Raw genomic sequence first — 12030 nt, 5'->3', positions numbered from 1 at the left:
CACATGGCATTCAATCTCTTCTCTTCAATCAAGTTCAACTGGTCATAACGACTCTGAACCTATTCAGCCTCAGTCAACTTGGCTTCCATCAAGACTCTCATTGATGGGATCTCAACCTCTACGGGGAGCACAACCTCCATGCCATATACAAAAGAGAAAGGGGTTGCCCCTGTTGAAGTGCGGACATATGTACGATAGCCATGCAAAGCAAATGGCAGCATCTCATGTCAATCTTTGTACGTAACAACCATCTTCCTAAATAATTTTCTTGATGTTCTTTTTAGCAGCTTCAACAGCCCCATTCATCTTGGGTCTATAGGGAGAAGAATTATGATGTGCAATCTTGAACTCGCTACATAGCTCTTTCATCATCTTGTTGTTCAAGTTAGATCCATTATCAGTAATGGTCTTGTCTGGCACACCATAAAAACATATAAGTAGCTTCTTGATAAAATTCACAACCACCTGCCTGGTCACATTTGCATATGATGCCGCTTCAACCCACTTGGTGAAGTAATCAATTGCTACGAGAATAAAACGGTGACCGTTTGATGCCTTTGGCTCTATCATGCCAATCATGTCAATTCCCCGCATGGAGAAAGGCCATGGTGAGGAGATAACATTCAGAAGTGTCGGGGGAATATGAATCTTATCCGCATAAATCTGACACTTGTGGCATTTCTTCACGTATTTGCAGTAGTCAGACTCCATTCTCAGCCAATAGTAGCCTGCTCTCAACATCTTCTTCGCCATAGCATGTCCATTGGAATGAGTACCAAATGAACCCTCATGGACTTCAGTCATCAATAGGTCTGCTTCGTGTCTTTCCACTCATCTGAGCAAAACCATGTCAAAATTCCTCTTGTAAAGCACATCACCATTGAGGTAGAAACTACCAGATAGTCTCCTCAAAGTCTTCTTATCTTTAACAGATGCCCCAGGTGGGTAAATATGACTTTGGAGAAAGCACTTGATATCATAATACCATGGCTTATCATCTTTCACTTCTTCAACTGCAAATACGTGAGTTGGCCTATCCAAGCGTATCACAATGATATTGAGGACTTCATTCCAATATTTCACCATAATCATTGAAGCAAGCGTAGAAAGAGCATCTGCCATCCGATTCTCATCTCGAGGAATATGATGGAAATCAACCTCAGTAAAGAAAGTTGAAATCCTCCTCGCATAATCTTTGTATGGGATGAGGCCAGGCTGATTCGTCTCCTATTCACCCTTAATCTGATTAACAACAAGGGCCGAATCACCATAAACATCAAGATGATTGATCCTAAGATCAATACACTCTTCCAAACCCATAATACAAGCCTCATACTCCGCCATGTTATTCGTGCATTTGAAAGTTAGCCTTGCTGTAAAAGGAAAATGTGTGCCCTGAGGAGTAATAATCACTGCCCCAATACCATTTCCATATTGATTAATAGTGCCATCGAACACTATACCCCATCGGGAACCAGGCTCTGGCCCTTCATCGAGCGTAGGCTCATCACAATCTTTCATTTTCAAATACAGAATCTCCTCATTAGGTAAGTCGTACTGAACAGACTGATAATCACCAATTGGTTGATGTGCCAAGTGTTCAGCCAAGATACTACCTTTAATAGCCTTCTGAGCTCGATACTCAATGTCATACTCAGATAACAACATCTGCCAACGGGCAATCCTCCCAATTAAAGCAGGCTTCTCAAATATATACTTGATTGGATCCATTTTGGATATCAACCAAGTCGTATGATTCAACATATATTGGCGTAAACGCTTAGCAACCTAAGCCAAAGCACATCATGTCTTCTCAAGCATTGAGTACCGAGACTCACAATCAGTGAACTTCTTATTCAGATAATATATAACATACTCTTTTTTCCCTGATTCATCTTGCTGACCCAGTACACAACCCATAGAGTCCTCAAGAACCGTCAAGTACATAATCAATGGTCTCCCTTCAATAGGCAAGGACAGAATCAGAGGCTCGGACAGATACTCTTTGATACTGTCAAAGGCCTTCTGGAAATCCTCGGTCCAATCATGACGCTGATCTTTCTGGAGGAGCTTGAATATACGTACGCATGTGGCAGTCATGTGGGATATAAATCTGGAAATATAATTCAAGCGGCCAAGAAAACCTCGGACTTGCATCTCAGTTTTGGGTGCATGCATCTCTTGTATTGCTTTGACCTTGGCAGGATCAACTTCAATACCTCTTTCACTGACCGTAAAACCCAATAACTTGCTGGAATGGACTCCAAATGTACACTTGTTCGGATTCAGGCGGAGTTTGTACTTCCTCAAACGCTAAAAAAGCTTCAACGAGTGTTCTACATGTTCAACTTCCGTTTTCGACTTTGCAATCATATGATCAACATATACCTCGATAACAGAATGTTCCCCAAGGTGTGATGAATGTTGTCTTCTCCATATCCTCGGGTGCCATTTTGATCTGGTTATATCCGGAAAATATGTCCATAAATGAGAAGACATTGAATTTAGTTGTATTGTCCTCCAACATAACAATGTGTGGTAGAGGAAAATCATCTTTCGGACTAGCTTTATTCAAGTCTCTATAGTCCACACACATTCTGACTTTTCCATCTTTCTTAGGCACGGGCACAATATTGGCCACCCACTGAGAATATGTAGAAGTCACCAGAAACTCCGCATTAATTTGCTTCTGAACTTCTTCTTTAATCTTCATTGCCATATCCGGATGAGTTCTTCTGAGCTTCTGCTTCACAGACACACACTCAGGCTTCAAAGGCAGGAAATGTTGCACGATATCAGTATCCAGACCAGGCATGTCTTCATGTGTGATAACACTGAAATTTACCATATTTTTGACTCCGATTTCACATGCATTCTAGTTGTTTTATTGTTATTTTGTTGTGTTATTGCTATGTTTTCCTTTGTTTTCAGGTTTATACTTTAATCGGAGCCCCGCTCGAGAAAAGGAGCGAAAAAGAGCCAAAAACCCTAAAATTCAGCATTTTGTACTTGTGGCCTACCCCATGGCTGGCGCCATAGACCCTGCCATGACGTGTCCAAGCTCAACTTCCCTCAACTTCCACGTTCCCCACTACTTCCACTAAGGCGCTTCAGATTGGCCTTGTGGCGGGCGCCATGGCGTTGTGGCGGGCGCCACAAGAGGAAAAGTTTTCCCTCCCATTTTCAAGTTGAAGGGCATCCTTGTCATTTCCATCTTTTTACTTGCTTATAAATAGAAACTCGAAATTACTTTTACAATCATCCAAACTTAGAGCAGAGGCAAACTCAGAGCAACTTTGTTTCACTTAGGCATATATTCAGTATTTTTAAAGTGGTAATCGCTTCGCATTGGAAGGTTACCACAATTGTGTAATCGAGTCTGTGATAGAGTCTGTAATCGAGTTTGGAGCACTTTGGAAGGAAGTTAATCCTGTCGCCATTTTCATTTCCGCTTTGCAATTTACTCAACCCTCCGATTGGAGCAGGTTTTTATTACTTGTCTTTATCTTATTTATTTTCCCGCACTCGCTTTACTTTATTTCTTTCTCGCACTCGCTTTACTTTATTTATTTCTCGCACTCGCTTTACTTTATTTATTTTCCCGCACTCGCTTTACTTTATTTATTTCTCGCACTCGCTTTAAATTATTTATTTCCTCGCACTCGCTTTAAATTATTTACTTTCTGCACTCGCACTACTTTTATTTACTTTCCGCACTCGCACTACTTTTATTTACTTTAATGCACTTTTACTTTACCATGTCTAACTAAATCTATAAGGTTAGAATGTAAGGATCGTAATTGAACCGATAATCCGTACAATTGTTCGTAGAAACACTTAAGGGCTATTTTAACTTTCAACTTAAGTTTTCCCACACTTCAATTCCGTTGGGTAAGATAGAAAGCCGTCCAACGTCCTTTTAAACTCAATTGTTTTTAACAATTTCAAAAACAGCGAAAGCACTTTGTTTAGTTCATTAGGAGTTTTTAACTTAAGAAGAAAAAAGATTTTAAAACTATTTTTGGACGCGTTTATAAGTTTAGAGTCTGGTTCGTGAGAACCTCTTTTGGTTAAGAAATTCAGGTTATAATACTTTCCAACTTAGTCAAGATACTATATTTCTTAAAAATAGGTTTACTACTCTAACGCAATGCGCGCCTTTTTATAAGTGACAATAAGAGGGTTTGATTAGGGAGTACAACTCGGTTCTGAATACGCGAAAGCGACAGTTCCCGTTAAATTAGTTCTTCTCAAAGTAGGAAACACTGCCCATAAGTAGCTTTATTAGCAAGTACTTGGATTATTAATTGATTATGTGAATTACATTCGACCCTGTCTTTATTAATTAAATTTATTTCAATACTTTACTTTTCATCGCACACTCTAAAAACACCTATTTTGATTGCCTTTGATAAACACCATAACAATAGATAACGATAGATTGACACTTGGTCTTTGTGGATTCGACAATCTTTTATATTACTCTGACGCATTCGTATACTTGCGAAACACTGCATCAAGTTTTAGGCGCCGTTGTCGGGGACCAATTTCGTCAAATTTCATTTTCCTGTTGTTATATCGTTTAGACTTAGGCTATTTCCCGCCGGTCAATGTGAAGAACTCGCAGCACCGGAAGTTTAAGCTTAGTATACCCTCTGGCGGAACCTGAACGTTACGCTCGCGCACATTTATTCTTTCATAGGAGTAAGAGATCTATGGCCGAAGATCAAAACCAAAGACCTCTTAAAGATTTCGCTCAACCATCTAATGAAGAACCTAGTTCTAGTATAGTAAACCCAACCATCCCAGCTAATAATTTTGAACTTAAACCATCCCTGTTGCAATTAGTGCAACAGAGACAATTCACAGGTCTCGCTACTGAGAACCCAAACCAACATTTAAAAATATTTCTTCAATTAGCAGACACTTTTAAAACCAATGGAGCTTCTCCTGAGGCAATACGTTTAAGATTATTTCCTTTTTCCCTCAGAGATAAAGCCCTATCATGGTTAGATTCCCTTCCACCCAATTCCATTACGACTTGGGATAACCTTAGAAGAGTTTTTCTTGCTAGATATTTTCCCCCGAGTAAGACCGCTGTTCTTCGAAACCATATAACTAGATTTACCCAGAACCAAGGAGAATCGTTGTTCGAAGCTTGGGAGAGATATAAAGAGTTGTTATGAGCATGCCCACATCATGGTTTAGAAAATTGGTTAATCATTCAAACCTTCTATAATGGACTTCATTATAACACAAAGATGACCATCGACGCTGCCGCAGGCGGTGCTCTGATGAACAAACCTTATCCTGAAGCTAGTGCCCTCATCGAAGATATGGCTCAAAACCGTCAATCATGGGGAGTCGAACGAGCGACAGTTGAGAAGAAGGAATCCCAAGGAGGAGTGCATGAACTAAGCTCTATAGACATGATGCAAGCTAAAATGGACGCATTAGCCCTTAAGGTCGAGCATATGTGCATAAACTCGAATACTGTAGCCGCATATTCTTGTAGATCTAGGTTTGCTGATAATTCTGGTGAAAAAATCGTGTGAAATGATGCACTATAACATGAGATATGTGTGATTGAAGTTTGACATTTTGAAATGATTTTGCTCGATTCTCTCTATTCTTGATGATTTGTGTTTAGATGTTTGTTGATCTATGATCTCCATTGAATATGCTGCATGATGATGTGCTTGTTTTGGATTTCTGGAAATTTCTGGAAATTGGCTTGAAGTTCGTGCACTGTCATCTTCATCTTCATCTTCATGAAGAAGATGAAGATCTTCATCTTTGCGTCCGTTTTGTGACGGTCTTTCCGTCGCTAGTAGGTTCGCTAGGGTTTTCAGGCAAAACGGTAGCGTTTTGTACTTGGCGCGCTTCATTTCAAATGTTCACACGGATCGATTCCTGGCGAGAGCATTATTCAACTTCATTTACATTTTATCATTTCCCTCCAAATTACATGCTATGTGATCATTTTGATTTTTCATTTTTTCTTCCAACTTCAAAAATGCATAACAAATTGAAAAATGACTCAAATAATTCCAAATTTTTTGTAGCATGATCCTCTATGTGTCTAGTTCTTTATGATGTTAAAATTTAAAATTGTGCATGGCTGGATTTTGAATTGTGTTATAATATGTGAACATATGTGCTTGTGTGACCTTGCCTTGCTCTTGCTATTGTGAAATGCTTGATTTTAATCCAATGGACATGAAATTTTGCATGATGATTCTTGACATGTTAATTGACATTTTGGTTTTGGTTTGGTATTTTTCTCATTTACCATTTCTGTTTTATGCATGTGTTTGCATGGTGTGACAATTTGTGTCACACCTTTGGTTGTTCAACTTGTGCAATTTAATTTCCATGCCAAATGATCTTTGATGCTTCTGATTTTTTGTATGATGATTGGATTGGATGTGTTGAATGCTCATGAATTTTTCCAGAATGATTTTAATCATTTCTGTTTTGATTTAAAATTTTCATTCATGATGATCATATATGAGCTTTAAAATTGCCATTGACTTCCTTTGCACATGAAATGCTTTTGCTTGATGATTTTGATGTGATCCTTTTTAGGATGTGTTAATATGTGTTTGAAGTTGCATTGTGTTGAATTTCAGCTCCTGTTTTGGATTTTTTCTTCACCTTTGACCCTAGGCTTTGACCTAGTGGTTTATACTTACATGTGAGCTTTGAATTTCAGGTTTAAGCATCCAAATTCCATGGTTGATGATGCTTCATCATTTGAATGTTGATATTTGTTTTTGATTGCTAACACTTGCTGTTTTGTATGTTGAGGATAACTCACTTGAGTTTGCCTTATGGCTTTTGTGTTGTACATTGGGATTGTCTGTTTGTTATTGACTGTTGTCGGTTTGTTTGAGTATTGTACTGATTTGTTTAGTTGTTTCCACAGGTACTTAAGTTGCTTTAAGTTCATTTGAACTTTGCTTTGCTTTTGCTTGTGGTTAGCATACCACTTAGGTATAATCCCTTGATCTTCATGTAGTCTGGAAGACCTGCTGTTATTGGCAGGCACCTGTCTGAAGCCCTCCTTAAGAGGTCATGTCTTTGGTTGTTTATCTTTGTGCCAAGCAGGTTAAGTCCTCTTAAGAGGCAATTGGCATATAAAAGGGATGTGTAATCCATCTCCTGCTATTCAGTTGTGTCATTCACTTTTCTCATACCATGTGTTGATGCATTTTGAGTAAAAAACCCAAAATCATGTCCATAGAGTCAGTCATTTATGGAGAAGAGTTCCTACATTCTGAACTCCCACACTTTCTATTGTTTAAAGCTCTCCCAGACCAGGGATAAGAGCTATGAGGCATAACCCTCATCTCCATTTCATCTGCTTCACCCTAACTCTCAATGTTAGGGTTAAGAGCTCAAAACACCCCATTCCAGTTGGCTTGTTTCTAAAGCCTAACCTTGCTTGAACCCATTGATTGTGTATAGTGTATGCTAATTGAATGATTGTTTGCTTATTTGCCCGTATGTGCATAATTGTTTGTGTGTGCCTTTGTGCATTATTTTCATCTTTGAGCATTAATTGTATATCATTTCATCATCATTGTTCATTGCTTTGTGACGTTTTGCTTTGTCCATTGAGGAGTCAATTGTAAGTCCATTTATTGGCAGTTGTTTCCTGTGATTTGGCAGGAGTTGGGACTAAGACCATTGATTGGCATCCCATTTCCTTGGAGTCGAGTGTAAGACCATTTATTGGCAGCTTATTTCCTCTTGCTTATTGCATTTGTTTTCTTTGTTTTGTGAGATTGGTATAAGTCCATTGATTGGCATCCGATATCCATGTTCTCTTTGTTTCGTGAGATTGGTGTAAGTCCATTGATTGGCATCCGGTATCCATCTTTGTTTTGTGAGTCTAGTGTAAGTCCATTGATTGGCATCTGGTTTCCATTTATGTTGACTTATTTCTGATACATTGATTATTTGCTTTACTTGTTGCCTATTCCAAAGGAATCACTTGGATCATCTACATATGATCTCAAGAGGTGAACTCTTAAGAAGTTTTGCATCCCTTAACTTTCACCTTTTTGTTCTTTAAACCTCCATTTGCATGTTAACCCAAACCAAAAACTTTGTGCAAACATTCTCATTTGTTTTTAAAACTAGAAACCTAGGCCTTAAGCCTTTGATTTTCAAACTTCATTTTCACAATACTTCTTCTGAATTGAATCTAATGTCAACTTTGACCATCTTTGTGAATACTCTAATTGATTAATTTCACTCATTCAATTGTTTTGTGGCTTTGTCCATTCTTGATAAGTTTTCATACATTAGCCATAGATCTCAATTATCTTAGTGGTTGATGTGAATCTCACCTTTTGTCCTTAGTGATTGAACTGTAAGACTTCCTTGCTTATTATAGGGCACGGTCCCTCACTAGCAAGTTGAAGTTGTTCTCACATGGTGGACTTGTGGTTGTATAGGTTGCGTTTTCTCCCGAGAATAATGAAAAACCTTAGGGCTTTTGTTTAAAATCAACCCACTCATATTTTGGAAATCTTTTAGCCGAACTACGAGGTTTTGATCCAGTAAAGGTACGTAGGCAATGGTTATCCATCCAAACACAAAAATAATAAAAATTGTATATTCTTCTCTCATTTCTACAATCAATGTTTGCACAAAAATATTGCATAAACAATGAATGATACAACAATTTGTGAAAAGAGGTTCCCTAGGAGTACCTAGGATACATTGGGTGCCTAACACCTTCCCTTTGCATAATTACCCCCTTACCCAGATCTCTGACCTTTCATTAGTTTTCTATGTGTAAAACTTCTTAGGCTTTTGTTCGCTTTTTAGCCATTCCTTTGGATAAATAAAAGTGCGGTGGCGACTCTATCTTTGTATGCTTTGCTTTTGGTTTAGTCAATAAATCATAAAGTGACGAATACACCGCTACAAAGCTGACTGTCTATATCAGGAGATCGCAGAGCTCAGGCAAGAAGTAGCCACGCTCCGTGGATCCACTCAAGAAGATAACATCCCTACTATATGATCTCACCATTCCATCGTATTTTATCTTTCTTTTATTTTATTTTTCTCGTATTTACATAACCCATCTTATATTATAGCATTTGGAATATTATATAAACTACATCTATACATCGATATTTCTATTTTTATCTATATATGTCTTATGTTTGTTTTATTTGCATTTTTTATTTTAGTTGTTTATTTATGTGTTAGTCTAATATTTAATTTTTGTTTCATTTTTATTTTTATTTTTACTTTTATAAAATTATGCAAGCCAATGATGCTAGGAAAATCACAAAACAAATGCTATCCGGACCCCTCAAAGCCAAAAGACAAGAGAAGCCCAAGCCAAAGGACCAAAATCCGGCCCAGCCAGATTGTGCCTTGTGGCGCCCGCCACAACGTCTGTAAAAGGTCGGGGCAGAACCCCTTTCTTCACCATTTTCACACCTTACAACTTTCCAAACCCATATTTTCACCTTGGAAAAACCTCCTTGAACCCACAAAAAGCTCATACTTTTCTAACCACCACACCGTACAAATCATTTTTCTGATTTCCATTTTCATTTTCATCCGTCGGATTTCGTAAAAATCCAACCTTTTCACAAACCCCTTCATCTTCTTCATCACTTTTCAAGAGCTTTCAAATGGAGTTTAACGGATTCATTCTTCGAGGAGGAAAACCGGGGGATAGACAAAGAAAAATCATCGAACGGTTGCAAAATCGGGAAATCCTCCCGACAAGGTATGTTGACGAAAATTGTCTCTACACTTTAGGTATCTATCATAGCATATTTCATTTATTAGATAATTTAGGTTTGCATAATTTCTTTTCCAACAAAGAACCTACCTATGAGCGGTTGACAATTGAATTTTTTAGTTCCTTGATTTATATTGTCAACCCTAACACTGCTAGCACAGTTGGTACTGTCAGATTTAGAATGTTTGCTGTTGAATACGAATTCAGTACCGACGAACTAGCCAGCTTGTCAGGGATCCCTCATGGGGACGGTTCTATTTGTGAGGCCCCTTTGGATTCAGAGTGGTCAGTTGAGGTATTTTCCTTCTGGGAGCGTTTATCAAACACTTCCATAAACTCTTTTGAAGGAGTTCTTGCCTTAACTATCCATAACCCGCCCATCAGAGTTTTTAGATATCTGTTGGCATGCACTATTTTTGGCCAGGAGAATCCAAATAAGGTTAATGCTAGAGAGCTTCTATTTTTACAAGGAAGCCTCACAAATAGACGTATTAATTCGGTCTCGTTCATGCTTGCTCATATGACTTTAACTTTGAATAAAGCGGGACCGATTTCTTTTGGTCGATTAATTACATCTATTGCTCGGGCGCTTAACCTGAACAATGAGATGGCTACCCTAGACCCCTTACCTCCTCGCACAATTAACCTAAAATTTTTGAGAGACATGAAACTGTTCCGTTCGAGGAGAGAAGGAGGCTATATGCTTATGGTTCATGGTGTAGCCATCCCATATGTTGTTTTCCCGTGCACTAGACGTACAGATGTACGAGATGAAAGGAATTGGACCTACGCTTTAGATGCTCCACCTGTTTTGGGTCCTCTTCCTCCTAACATTCCTGATGAGGCGGGACATGACACTGATGATGAATATGATCGGAGAGAGAGATCTCCCATACCCCATGTGTCCCCCCATCATCCTTCACCATCACACACCGCGCCATCTTCTTCTTCTGCAGGTACCACTCCTGGCTTTTATATTACGGAGGAGATGTGGCGTGACCACATGGCTAGAGAGCAAAGGCGTGACGACCTACTCTCTACCATCCAACAACAGCTAGCGAATAACATGAGCTTCATGCAAGAGTCACAGCGGAGGACAGATAGGTCCTACAATATTGTTCTACAGTCCCTGCAAACGATCACAGATTCACAAGCCCGTCAGCAACACTACCACCAGAGACACATGGCACTTATTGAAGCCACTCAAGGTTCCATTATGGGTAACCTTCGAGAGGTGAGGAACGCTCAGGATGCCCTGCAGGCGAGGATGGATCAGAGAGACCGTCGTCGTACCCGATCCCGTCGTCCACCTCAGGATGGCGAGGGCACTAGTGGTCAGCAATAGGTTTCCAGGTAACTCTTCCCTTATCTTATTTCGAAACATTGGGGACAATGTTCGATTTAAGTGTGGGAGGAGAGACTCTATCGTCTTTTCTTTATTGCCTTTCTCGTTTTCCTTTATCGCTTTTCTTTGTTGTTTTTAGATAGCTTGTTTATTTTTATTTCCTTTTAGTTGTTTATTTTGCTTTTTAGTATAATGGATGAGTCACCAAATATAGTAGATCTTTAGTACAATCCTACCTCCCCATACCTTTAGCCCCACCGAAAAAAAAAATTTGCAAAAGAAAATAGTGTTATTCCGAATGTTTTCAGGTTTTAAAGACATGTTTTGAGTAAGGATGCGGTGACTTGGGAGAACTTTGCGAAACATCAGTATTATTTTAGCACCATAGACTTCGTAAATATAGGAACCACTCCTGAAACCCCATATACCATGGCCCTAATCATCATTTCCGTATAAGTCCTCAGTAGTTTATCTCAGCAGTCAGCTCTGGCCTACGCATCCTCTACGTAGGGGACCGATGCAAATAAGTGAATGATCCAGAAAAACAAAAAAATAAAAGAAAGCAAAAAGGCAACTCCGGTATAGGTGTCCCTCATAAAGTCATTTAAACCAAAGAATTGTAAAAATTTGCTACAAAAAAGGAAAAAAAGAAAAAGAAAAAGAAAAAGAAAAACTTACCCACTGATAGTTGGTTCAGAGTTATCTGGCACTGTACTCGGTAGGGCGGATTACGATCCGATCCCCCACAACTACAGTTGGGTCCAATAAAAGGGTTTACACATATTTATGTGCCAGAAACCCCATGCTCAGATCATAATCACTAACAGGCCACTCTACTATGAAGCATGTACGGATAACGGGCTTAATGTGATTGCGCCTAAATGAAAAGGACACAAAAAGAGATGAAGAG

General features: G+C 39.0%; 1 non-coding gene across 1 annotated transcript; it reads right to left on the bottom strand.

Moving 5' to 3' along the window:
• Nucleotides 1-5099: 5099 nt before the first annotated feature.
• LOC127090239 (small nucleolar RNA R71) lies at nucleotides 5100-5206 on the bottom strand. The gene has a single exon (XR_007791765.1). It is a non-coding gene; the product is annotated as a small nucleolar RNA R71 (small nucleolar RNA).
• Nucleotides 5207-12030: the final 6824 nt, after the last annotated feature.

Source organism: Lathyrus oleraceus, chromosome 5 (genome assembly GCF_024323335.1).
Source record: "Lathyrus oleraceus cultivar Zhongwan6 chromosome 5, CAAS_Psat_ZW6_1.0, whole genome shotgun sequence".
NCBI classification, from domain to species: Eukaryota; Viridiplantae; Streptophyta; class Magnoliopsida; order Fabales; family Fabaceae; genus Lathyrus; species Lathyrus oleraceus.
The sequence above is the reverse complement of the archived record's forward strand: the minus strand, read 5'-3'. Positions and strand labels throughout refer to the sequence as shown.